The sequence below is a fragment of the Grampus griseus genome, assembly GCF_964374135.1.
Source record: "Grampus griseus genome assembly, chromosome: 2".
Lineage (NCBI taxonomy): Eukaryota > Metazoa > Chordata > Mammalia > Artiodactyla > Delphinidae > Grampus > Grampus griseus.
This window is the reverse complement of record NC_139018.1, coordinates 152,385,648-152,399,322: the sequence shown is the minus strand read 5'-3', so window position 1 is coordinate 152,399,322 and position 13,675 is coordinate 152,385,648.

The window sequence follows — 13,675 nt, the reverse complement described above, 5'->3', positions numbered from 1 at the left end:
ACCTCCCCCATAGTGAGCATACATGAAAAACCCCAAGGGCTCCCAGGAGGAGCTTATGGGAATTTTGGAAATGGACTCATATTCAGAAAATACTGTTTTGTGACCCTGTTTCTCACCCAGACTAACTCCGACTTGCAGGTAGTTCAAAACAAGTGCAAAGAGGACTAGTGGTGTTACTGGGTTGACTTATTTTCTGGAAATATAAGATCTTTCCAGAACTTCTCTATTAATTGATATGAGTAAAATTTTCCCCCTTTCCTGTCCATCAGACAGACACAGTCACACCTCAGGATGACTAAGTGTTTTTGTAGTCAACCTCAGAAGATAATAGCTTCAAGGAAATAGTTGGGGCCCCTCTCTGGGTATTGGATGCTTTCAATACCAGGTCCAATGTTTAATCTCCAGTTCCTGTAAGTTTCTCAGAGGTAAAAGCAATAATCACAAAGTTGATCAATTTGGGCTCTGGAAAGTCGTATTTGTGTTCAAACTTCTTTTTTTATGGTTTTAGATTTTATTTATTTATTTTTTATTCTTTTTTTTTAACATCTGTATTGGAGTATAATTGCTTTACAACGGTGGGTTAGTTTCTGCTGTATAAAACGTGAACCAGCCATACATATACATATATCCCCATATCCCCTCCCTCTTGGGTCTCCCTCCCACCCTCCCTATCCCACCCCTCTAGGTGGTCACAGAGCACGGAGCTGGTCTCCCTATGCTATGCGGCTGCTTCCCACTAGCTACCAGTTTTACGTATTCATACTTCTTGCCACACCGTCTTCCCAAACACCCATAATGAAAATGAGAAGTTAACTGACAAAGGGTCGCCTGAGAAAGCTGTTAAAAGCACAGATTTTTGGTCCCCCTTCTCCGACGAGTAACCCGTGAGTCTGGATTAGGTTCCAGGAACCTGTATTTTTCAAAAACATTAAAAATTTTACTTTTTAAATTTAAAATATAATACATGGTTAGATTTGAGGTTCACAAGCTGATCAGGGAGATGTTATCCCATGTTGTAAATAACTGTGTTGATAAATCAACATATATAGGCAAACCACTATAAATTAATACCTACAATATTTCAAAATATTTTTCACCAAATCTATTAAAAGCATTTTGCTATATGTATATTAAATATTTGTAACCTTTAATAATCCACTTAATGGATTACTAGTAAGTAGCTCTTAATATACATAAAAATGATTCTGTGGACTTGCATTTCATTTTCTGTAAGAACGGAAAGAAAACCTTGAATTTCTATATTGGTCACTAGCCCACCATTGAGAATCATGGTTATGATACTAGACTCTATTTTAAGATTGTAGAATAAGGCAATTTTTAAGTGATTGTATCCATTAGTGTTTAACCAAGAAAAGAAAAGTCTCCTCAAATATTTACAACAAGGGAATTTATTTCAGAGAAGTGGTTACATGGCTGTCGAAAGGCATCAGATAACCCAGAGATTAGCAACAGCAGGAAGCCAGGACTGCCCTTAGGCCGGGGACAAAGGGAAAAAGCAACGCCAGCTGAGACCTGAGACCAGCACCACCTAATGGAAGCTGGGACCACCTTGGGTGTGTCTGGTAGGAGTTGGAGTCTCAAGGAGGTGCGGCTGCTATAAGAAACACCATCTAAGACTGTGGGGGAGGAAAGAAATGCCCTGTCTTCTCCAGCCCCCAGCCCCCAATTTCTTATCAATTAGCTGCACCCAACAAGTACTGAGCAGAGCATGGACAGGGCAAGGCATGGATCTTCAGGTAACAGGTAGAGGAACAGCACAGGCTTAGAGATGCTCTGAGGATAAGTACATTGGTGATGAGGGGTGTGAAGGGAGAGGAAAGATGGTCCAAAACAAAGAAGGCTGCCAAAGATTAATCATAGAAGAGAGAATGCTTGATTATGAAGTTCCAAATGGAGCCACAGGTAGTTTTCTCTTACTAATATCGATATTCTTGTCTCTTCTTCTGTCACACCAAATCTGAATGGACAGTACCTCTGATTTACAATAAATTTTATTTTCTTATTCTTTGAGTTTTTAATTTGTAAAAGACAATTTCAGTAAATTCTGCATTTTATAGAACTCAGTTTTGGAGATATATATATATGTATATACAATGGTATATATACAATGGAATATTATTCATCTATAAAAAAGAAAATTCTATCTGCAAGAACATGAATGAAACTTGAGGCCATTATGTTAAGGGAACTAAGTCAGACAGAGAAAGACAAATACTGTACAATCTCACTTATATGTGGAATCTTAAAAAAACACCCTGAACTCATAGAAACATTGGTGGTTGCCAAGGGCAAAATGGTGTGGAAAATGGGTGAAGGTGGTCAAAGGGGACAAACTCGCAGTTACAAGATGAATAAGTTCTGAGGATCTAATATACAGCATAATGACTGTAGTTAACAACAGTGTTGTACACTTGAAAGTTGCCAAGAGAGTAGATCTGAAAAGTTTTCACCATAGAAAAAGACAACTACGTGAGGTGATAGATGTGTCAACTCATCTTATTGTGGTAATCATTTCACAATATATACATATATCAAATCGCACACTTACACAATGTTCTATGTCAATTATATCTCAATAAAGCCGGGGGAAAAGAAGATATTAGATGGCAAATAAGCATATGAAAAGGTGCTCCACAACATATGTCATCAGGCAAATTCAAACAAGTTACCTCGATACACCTGTTAGAAGGGCCAAACTCCAGAACACCAGTAACATCAAACGCTGTCAAGAATGTAGCTCAACAGGAACCCTCATTTGTTGCTGACGTGAATGCAAAATGACACAGCCACTTTGGAAGACAGTTTGGTGGTTTCTTATAAAACTAAACATACTCTTACCATTTGATCCAGCAATCACATTCCTTGGTATTTCCCCAAAAGTGTTGAAAACCTGTACAGCTCAAACCCATAGAATGTACAACACTAAGAGTGAACCTTAATGTCTACAAGGAACTCTGAGTGATAATGATGCGTAAGTACAGGATCATCAGTTGTAACAAATGTACTGCCTCGGTGGGGATGTTAGTAATGAGAGAGGATATGCATGTGTTGGGACAGAGAGTATGTGGGAAACCTCTGTACCCTCTGCTCAGTTTTGCTGTGAACCTAAAACTGCTCTAAAAATATAAGCTGTTCTTCAAAAAAAATCTTAAGGAATCTTCAGTGAAACTACTAGAACGAATAAGTGTGTTTATCGAGGTTATAGAACACATGGTCAATGTGTAACAAAAATTAGCTGTTTCTTTATACCACCAGAAATGAAATTTTAAAAAAATGTTTCTACTTACATTAGTGTCAAAAAAAATTAAATATTTAGGAATAAATTTAACAAAAGATATGCAGCAACTATGTACTGAAAACTACGAAGAACTGCTGAGGGAAATTGAAGAAAGCTTAAATAAAGGGGGAAATACACTATGCTTATGAATTGGAAGACATACACTGTTAAGATGTTAATTTATCACTAATTGATTTCTAGGTGCCATGAATCTTATCAGAATTGCAGTATTTTTTGTAGACATTAACAAACAGATTCTAAGATGTATATGGAAATTCAAATGACCTATAATAGGGAAAACAATCTTGAAAAAGAATAATAGAGTTGTAGAATCTACCTTTCTTACTTTAATTCTTTATACAGCAACAACAGACAAGAGACTGGGATATTGACATGAGTATAGACAAATAGGTCAATGAAGCAGAGGAGAGAGTCCAGAATTACACCCAACCCTATATAGTCAATTGATTTCCAACAGAGACACTAAAGCAATTTTTTTTTTAATTTGAGAAATGGCCCCACAAATCCCTAAGTTAATTTTCTACTCTTTTCACTTAAAATGGATTTATAATGATCAGCTCACAGAAAGTCTTTCTCTTTGTTACCTCATACGAACAATTAAATTCTTTTCGGTTGCCCCAAATCCATTTCACATTTTGGCTTTTACACTTATAGATTAAAAATCATCTTGCTTCCTATAAATATATTTTATTTTTTTTGTTTCGCTTTTCTTTTTTTTTTAACATCTTTATTGGCGTATAATTGCTTTACAGTAGTGTGCCAGTTTCTGCTCTATAACCAAGTTAATCAGCTATACATATACCTATATCCCCATATCTCCTCCCTCTTGCGTCGACACTAAAGCAACTTAAGGGAAAATATGAGTGTAGTGTAAGTGCCTGACAGTAAGCTTTTGACTGTCAAAGCAGCCATTTCAAAAGACATCCATCACGAAAAGCATATTGCCAGCTGTAAGACACAGCTACTGGCAAAACAACCAGATAAGGAGCTAGATTGCTCCCCCACAAGCAGCTCCCTCTTTCAGAAAGACCTAGATCACTGACCACTTGAGTGACCCTACTTCTCCCTTCTCTCACCCTAATTCCCACTTTCATGCTTTAAATTAGCCAATAAAGAATGAACCCCCAGGGCTTCCCTGGTGGCACAGTGGTTGAGAGTCCGCCTACCGATGCAGGGGACGTGGGTTCGTGCCCCGGTCGGGGAGGATCCCGCATGCCGCGGAGCGGCTGGGCCCGTGAGCCATGGCCGCTGAGCCTGCGCGTCTGGAGCCTGTGCTCCGAGGTGGGAGAGGCCACAACAGTGAGAGGCCCGGGTATCACAAAGAAAAAAAAAAAAGAATGAACCCCCAAACCCTAGACACGCCACTTTTTGACCCTAATAAAGGCAGAGTCCCAGGTCCACACTGCCTCTGCCTGTGACCTTACTGTGTGGTCTCTCCAGCATGACCTATACCCTCCAGGACCTGTGAGTAGTAAATCTTGTTGCTCAAAGCCCCCTAATAGTTTCTTGCTGAAGTGCATCCTTGGATCATAAAAACCTCGAGTTGGCCCAGCCATAAATAGTGGCCCCAGTGGAAGAAATGTCAGTGGAGCTCCCTGTGTGTAACATGTGCTGGGTGAGCACCATAGGCCTTCCTAGCCAAGGGCACTACCATCAATAGGCTCAGGACAGATGGAAAAGCAGGTCTTTTAACAAATGGTGATGGAGCAATTGTGTATCCACATGGAATAAAATTTATCGTGATACCTACCTCACTCTGCACGCAAAGTTCATCCAAGGTGGATTAGAGAACTAACTGTAAAAATTACAACTATAAAACTTCTAGAAGAGTCATCAGAGACTATCTCATGACCTGGGGATAAAGTAATATTTATTAGACAGGACCCAGAAATTACTATCAAAGAAAATATTGATTAATTATATTTCATCAAAATTTTAAACTTATTAAAAACACAGTTAAGAATATAAAAGGGCAAGTCACAGACTGGGATTATTTGTAATACTTATATCTGGAAAAGAGCCTCTATCCAACATGTAAAGGATCCCTCTAATTCAATTATTAAAAGACCATCTCAGGGCTTCCCTGGTGGCGCAGTGGTTGAGAGTCCGCCTGCCGATGCAGGGGACACGGGTTCGTGCCCCGGTCCGGGAAGATCCCACATGCCGCGGAGCGGCTGGGCCCGTGAGCCATGGCCGCTGAGCCTGCGCGTCCGGAGCCTGTGCTCCGCAACGGGAGAGGCCACAACAGTGAGAGGCCCGCGTACCACAAAAAAAAAAAAGACCATCTCATAAAAACATGGGCAAAGGAATGTGAAGGGACACCTCACAAAGGAATGTGTATGAATAGCCAGTAAGCATATGAAAAATGCTCACCCTGTTGTCATTGGGGAAGTGTAAATTAAAGTCATGAAGAGATATTACTAGACACCCACTGAAAATGGCTAAAATTCAATATACCGGGCAATCAGAAACTGCATGCATCGCTGGCAGGTGTGTAAAATGGTACAATTCCTTTGGAAAATGTTTAGCAGTTTCTCGTCACGTTTCTACCCTATTACCCAGCAATTCTGCTTCCAGGCATTTACTCAAGAGAAATGAAAACATATGCCCACACAAAGACTTGTAAACAAGTGTTTATAGAAGCTTTATTCATAATAGCCCCAAACTGGAAACAACCCAAATGCCCATCAGCTGAGGAGTAAATAAACCTCAGCAAGATTAAAAGGTTAGTGTATCCAATCACACAAAGGACCCTTTCAAGAGACAAGGTGTGCTTCGATCAAACCAGAGGGCCTCTAGGATGCTTTAGCGTGACGTCCTTCTGCCGTCTCGCCAGCCACCTGAGAGACTGAAATGATGATCCTGAAAACATTGGTAGGCGTGGCTTTTATCAAACGAATGAAATCCAGTAAAATTCACGGAGGATCCACAGACTTCTTAAGAAAATTGTTTCAGCAGAAACGTTGCCAGCTTGGGCTAAAAGGGACAAAGATCATAGGGAATAAGATGAGGCTGTTGCCCTCCCCAGATTCTCTGGCAGGAAGCAGGCTAGTAAAAGTACTCAGCTGCAAACAGGAGCCGCCTTTCGTAGAAAAGGAAGGATGATTCAGGGGGTGGAGCCAAGAGCCCAGGAGGTGGATCCATGAACCGGGGAGAACTATTCCCAGGCCTTGAAATCTAATCAGGAAATTCCCATTTGCTCAGCTGGATTTCAGAACTGCCTTTAACAGATAGGTAGGTTTTTACCTTCCATTTTCCTATTTTTTGAACCACGATACCTGCATCTGTTATTCTATGCCTGTCCCACCATTGCACGTTGGGAGCAAATGGTTTGTGTCGTTGGTTTCGAGTATCCACAGATGGCGAGACATTGTGGCCCAGCAGCGATGCTCAATGAATTTCATCTAGTAGCCTCATTCCTACCTGGTGCTGATTTAGATTCTGGATTTGAGCTGATGACATTTAGATGAGATTTTAGACTTTGAATTGTTGCTGGAGTGGGATGAGACTCTTGGGAAGCTTCGGAGGGTGTAGATATATTCCTACTTTACATTTGGGAGGGACGTAAGTGACGGAGAGACAGAGGGGGGCTGTGGTTGGCAGAAATCTGACATGGTCCCCAAGATACCATCCCGTGTTGTACACACCTTGTATAACGCCCTCTCCTTGCTTGTGGGCTCCAACTGTGAGTATGAGCTGATATGCTCCCATGATTAGGTTACAAATCAGCTCACCTTGAGTTCAACAAAAGGGAGGGGCTAATCTAATCAGGGACATTTACAGAGAAAGGAAGCAGCGGTAACTACGATCCTGCTGGCCTGGGGGGAAGCAAACAAATGTCCATGTTGTGAACCAGAGCTACCTCTGGGGGCCACATGCCAAGGAATTGTGGGTGGCCTCTGGGGGCTGAGAGTGGTCCCTGGTAACAACTAGCCGGAAAAGGGGACCCCAGTCAAACCACCATAAGGCAAGGAATTTTCCCAACAACCAGTGAGCTGATAAGATGACTCTAAACCTCAGGTGAGAGTAACAGCCCCAGCCAACACCTTCATTTCAGCCTGGTGGGACCCAGAGCAAAGAGCCCAGTTAAGTTGTACCCATCCTCCTGACCCAGGGACACTGTGAGACAACAAATTTGTGTCGTTTTAAGCTAGTAAGCTTTACAGCAATTTGTTATACAGCATAGAAAACGAAGATATTTTTCTTAAAGAGATGCTCTTTCAAAACTAAATATGGAACCGTTTCCTTCTTCCCTGAAATCACACAAAACATGCAACTGAGACTCAGACTGAGACAGGGATGAATGAGGTTCTTTACAAGCGTTGACTCATTCCTGAGAACGGTGAACATGCGGAGCTGGTGTGCAGAGTAGCTTTTTACCAGATTTTGAAATTCTAATATTTTAAGATAAACGGAGGAATGGACAGGTAAGGGAGGCACAAATGTCTGCCCAGAGCTTTCCCCCAGATTGAACTGACGTGCTGCTACCCACAGTATTTTCACCGTTGTTCTCTACTTCAGACATATCAGATTCTCCACTTCATTCTTTTCAAATTTTCCGTCCGAAGTGATGCATTCTTTGACAATGTTCAGAGAATGGAAAAGGTGAAGTAATAATATTAAAAAGTGTCACCGCTGCAGCAACGCCATTTTTTATGATACATGTGGGTTCTGAATATCCTTCAGACCAAAATATCATCATTCTAATGCCTGGCTTCACCCACAGGGGCCACCCCCATGGGTTTATGATGCCTCTATTAAGAGATGACACCAGACACCCATATTGTAAGTGACCGTTTGATTGAAGGCGTAGAAGCTTTTGGACCCCAGGGGAACACATCATATTAAGATCCCAGGTGGGTGAGAGGTGTCTCTGATAAAGTAAGAGAAGGAGAATTGTGAAGGGGATAAGGCCAAGGAGAAGAGCTTCAGAAGTTGCCCCAAGAGCATTGTCATACAGATCATTTTTAGGAAAATAGATACATGGAAGTCAAATATCTGGAAATTGATTTTTTAAAAACTACCTGGTCCATGTACCACCTGGAAAGTTTTCATGTAGCCCTTATTACTTACTTTGGAAATTGCAAATTCAAATATTCCAGAATAAAGTGTCTAGGAGTATGACTTCCAAAAGTATGGACCAGAGCAAAACAGGTCTTCTCCAGTTCTCTTGACTTGGAAGAGACATTTTTAAAAAAACAATTACTGGAAATTACTGCAAGAAAACTTGATTCAAAACAACCAAGGTCTTTTAGTTTCATTTTGGCTACACACCAGAAAGCCATATGGTGTGTGTGTGTGTGTGTGTGTGTGTGTGTGTGTGTGTGTGTGTGTGTGTGTTTTCTTCAGTGTGTCTCTATAACACATATTCTGAAAACCTAGCAACTTGAACTGATAATATAATACAACTGTGAATATTTTTGCATTAGTCAAGTCTTATCTAATATGATAGCTAAACTGGGGCATCCAGGCACAAAGACCCAGCTCAGGGATGGTGTTCATTCAAAATATCCCATTGCCCCATAGTAAAAACCTGAGCCTAAAGTTTCGTATTACTTTATCACTCAAAGTATCACCATCCAGACGACAAATGAATCCAAGGAGATGACCTCTACTTTGATAAGGTCTTTAAAAGTAACAATTAACATCTTTGTCCATTTCATTTTGTTCTTTGACTTACAATGTGATTAAAGTCAGGTTTTGGTGCATGTCAGTAGGAAGGTAATGTATTTTCAGGATCCAAAGTGAAGTTATACATCTACTCTTTGTGTTGGTATAGATGGAAAGAAGGGTTTGCAGAGTTTCGCTGCACCACAGCTCTGTGAACAATTCATTAACCTTCAGGGAGCTGCCATCTATTATATCCAAAGACAGAGAAAATCAAAACTTAATCCATCTCAGGGGCAGCCGAGGTAATGAAGACAGGTGAATAATATTTTCTTGATTCCGACATAACATTTCAGCTCTTTGATACAAGGACCATAGCTCACTGAGTGAAATGTAGCAAGGAATATCCTCTATATGTTATTGTGACTCTCCCCTGGCTTTGCTTGCCAGAGATGACCCACTTTCCAGCAAGCATCTGGCAAGTCTGTTTAATTTGGAAATTAAGAGCAAATTTCAAAAGCCATGTTGGGGAATGGAAACGAGCCCTAAATTTGGAAGATGTTTATCAGCCAGCGTTTTATTGTCTTCCATTCAAATCTGTAAGCAGCTATTACACACCAGTTTACACTTAGCACCAGCAATAACAATTAGAGTAATAATAATACCTGCCATTTCTGACTGTTCTGCACCAAGAACTGTTAACATACATAATTTTGTGCAATTCTTACGGTAATCCTGTGAGACCATTTTTTTTTGTATCCTTATTTTATATACAGAGAAAGTGGTAGGAGAATTGTGTTACCACAAGGCATCAGGGTATATATACATGCTGAAACAAAAGAATTTGCATTATAGCATTATCATCTTCATATTGAAAACAATTTGGTTTCAGTAAAATACAAGTTTAATCTGTCACGTTTTGTTAATGTTGCTAATTTTTATCAGTTTTACACTTTTGCTTATTTTTAAATTCCAAGTTGCATGTTTAAGAATCGTTAACATAAGGGCTTTATACCCATTTATATTTTTATATTTACATGGGTTTAAATTAAAACTAATTTAAGTCAACAGTATATATTGTATTGTGTTTTCTTTTAAGGGATCTGCATTTTCTCAAGTTTGTGAAGCACTGGAGTACATTTGAGAGCTGTAAGAAGATTAAAAAAAAAAGCAAAAGTGATAATGTTTACCCTGGAGGGAAGAAAATTAAAGGTAAAGAATTACAGAAACACATCAAAAGAATCTTAAATTATTTAAAAGATTGTTGTCCAAAATAGCGAATGTTTTTTTCTTCATACCCCCCAAGTGCTAGAGCTGCAATTAATGGGTAGAAGCTACACAAACAAAAAATCAAAGTCGTGGCAAGAAATAATGAGATACCTTGTGTAGAAATTAATTTCCTTTCATTGGGGGCATTTCAACATAGAATGCTAGTTTGGGTCTTGGTTGTAGACAGGAAAGGTAGACCAGAAGACCTTTAATGTCTCTTCTTGATTTGACACTTTGATTCTTTTTTTTTTTAATATTTATTTATTTGGTTGCACTAGGTCTTAGTTGCAGGAGGCGGGCTCCTTTAGTTGCTGCACATAGGCTCCTTAGTTGTGGCATGTGAACTGTTAGTTGCAGCATGCACGTGCGATCTAGTTCCCTGACCAGGGATCGAACCCAGGCCCCCTACATTGGGAGGGTGGAGTCTTAACCACTGCACCACCAGGGAAGTCCTGAGACTCTGATTCTTAAGGAAAGAGCATTGAAACTAGGAAGACAGAAGACAGAATTCACCTCATCACTATTTCACCAGGGCTAGGTCTGTTTGTGATGAAATCTAAAAACAAGCAATGTCTCAAAGACCAGAGACACAAATCAGGAGAAGAAAACAAAGTTGAGTAGTTGTCATCCCCAAGAAACCTCCTTAAAAACTGAAGTGGATGAAGGGAAGAAAACAATGAGCAAGTAGAAGACTCCTCTTCTTGGCTTGTGGAAGACGACCTTTCCAGTACCTCTTTCATATGTGTATGCCTTTTGACTGGGGTTCTGTCTCCCCAGACTTCCCTTCCATGACCCACTGCACTCCTAAGAAAAACATAAAATTGGCTCATTCCTCACTCCAGAGACATCCTGATAGCAGAAAAAGTCTTCATTGACAGGAAGATAGTAGGTGAAGGAAAAAGAAAACGCAACACTCTGCTAGTTTAAGAAATAGACATTAAAGCTGGCAAAGAACTAGATGAGTTTGGTGGAAGTGTTCCCATCCATTTCAAAGTCCAACATCCATAACTTTTAAAAAGGGTCAACTGGAGTTACAGTAAATAAACAAATAGAGACCAATGGAGTCTCTTCCTCCTTTTCTGTGGTATGAAAGTTTGTTTGCAGTTTTAACTTTTTGTAAAATGTAGATAAACGAGAAACATGCTCAAAATTATTTTCCATTCCTGTAATAAACACAGGTAATATTTCTATAAAGCCATATTGATTCAACATACCCAACTTGACCTCCAGTATAAAATAAATAAAACAACCCAAATCTTATTTTACTCTGGTTCATAGATCGTCAAAGAAAAATGAGTAAAATACCCTGAAATTATGCCTGAGTGGTCATATATTTCCCTTACCTAATGGTTCCATGTTCTTCTAACACAGCACATTCTTTCTCCATTTGTTTATTTACTTTTTGGCCGCACCGTGCGGCATGCAGGATCTTAGTTCACCAACCAGGGATCGAACCCCCGCCCCCTGCACTGGAAGTGCTGAGTCTTAACCACTGGACCACCAGGGAAGTCCCTTAGCACGTTCTCTTTCTCATCCAATTTAATACCACAGTCCACTTTCTCCCTGGTCTCAATCCTCTAACCCTGTCTACTTTTCCTTTTTTCTATAATTACCGTTGAAAAAAATCAATAATATCCTTCTTCATTTTATTATTTATTGTGTCTTCCCCTACTAGAATGAGGACACCACGAGAGCAGAGATCTCTACTGTTTTTTCACTAATATATTCCACGTCCAAAACAGGGACTGACACACAGCAGGCATGCAATCCATGTTTGTTAACTGAATAAATGCCAACTGTCTATTTCTTATCTGTTTTTTCACTACACTGTAAGTTCCTTGATGACAGGAACCATCTCTAATTTGCAATGATATCCCAGCAAACAACAAGCACTTAACAATGTTGAATGAGTTGAGAAAGGAAAAAAGAACAGCCCCTGACATTCAGAAGCTGGCCTGACACTTCTGAACATCTAGGCCGTGTTATTATCCTACTAAACATAAACAATCTCACAGAATACCAACCTCAAACAAGGCTACTCTGAGACCATGATAAAACCAGATGAAGCAACTTCATAATTTTGTCTAAGCACAGACAAAAACAAGGTCACTATGCCACTTACAAATACCAGAACACCCCGGCCCCATCTCTTGGCCGAAATGGGTGATGCTACTTCTTTACCAATTACAGCTTTATTCTCATTTCACTCTCCCCTCCCTTTCTTCAAAGACTTATTGAGATACTCATAGATATTATTCAATCTAGAGAAAACCTCTACTTCCTTAGATCCTCCCCCAAATCATCCTAATCTTATAATTTGTTCTTTTTAATACCTTCTTACTGGAACACCCCATTTTCCTGCATAACGTGTGTCCTCACTTGATGCAATAAGTCATTAGCCCAACTTGTTTAACTACTGGTGTGTTTTTGGTAGCATTTAGCTGAAAAGCATTGACAGAATAAATGAATTAATTGATGCAAACATTTCATAATTTACCTGCCTAGGGATTCCTTAATATCTTAAAGTTTACAACTTCCTGAAGCCATTAAAAGGAAAAGAGTTTCACCCCACTTCTTCTCCAGCAGAAAAGCCATTCTCCCATCTGTTGAGACAGGAGGGAAGGGGGCAGGGTACAACCTTTAAAAGAATGACAGCGGTTGGATACAACATAAACTGGTTAGAACCAACTAAGTCCAAGATGGCAGTAGACTCAACTTCCAGTGGACCTTGAGCCTCATTATACCCTCATTTTAATACATTAGCTAAGTGACGCACCCTCAGGCACCATGACAGTTCCGAGGCTGATTATAAAAGGCCAGAAAGTGGGCAGCGGTCCAATTCCTGGAAATCCCCGCCCATCCCCCAAATAGTTGTTAGCCTATGAAATCACCCCGCCCATAAAAACTAACCATCCCATATACTGGAGCCCCTCTCACTTTCTGAGAGGGTTCACATTCTCTCTATGGAATGTGTATCTCTCTAAATAAACCTGCTTTCACTTTACTAGGGCTCGCTCTTGAATTCTTTCCTGCGCAAAGCCTAGGACCCTCACTTGGAGGCCCGTCCCAGGAGCTCGCTGGAGACCTGGGACGTGACCATCCTCTCGGCCCCAGTCTCGGGCAACCGTGTGGCTCAGCTATAATTGTTACCAGCTCCCTCCTGTGAGAGCAATCAGGATGAGGATGAACTGATATACAGAGCAAGGCAGAGTGGAGAGAAACATCTGGAACTAGAACCAGAGCTCTGATTGGACAGTTGAGCCTGCTCTGCCTCTAGCCAATAAATTTCCCTTTTAGTTTATGACACTCTGGGTTTTTGCTTTTCTATATACTACTTTCAACTAAAAGCATCCAAGCTTAAATGCAAATTTGAATATGCTCTTTGGGGGAGAAAATAGTACAACCACAATCAGAGGATAAACTCTTCATTTGTGTTCAAAGGGCCTGCTACTAGAAATAATAAATTCAGAATTGTTTTTG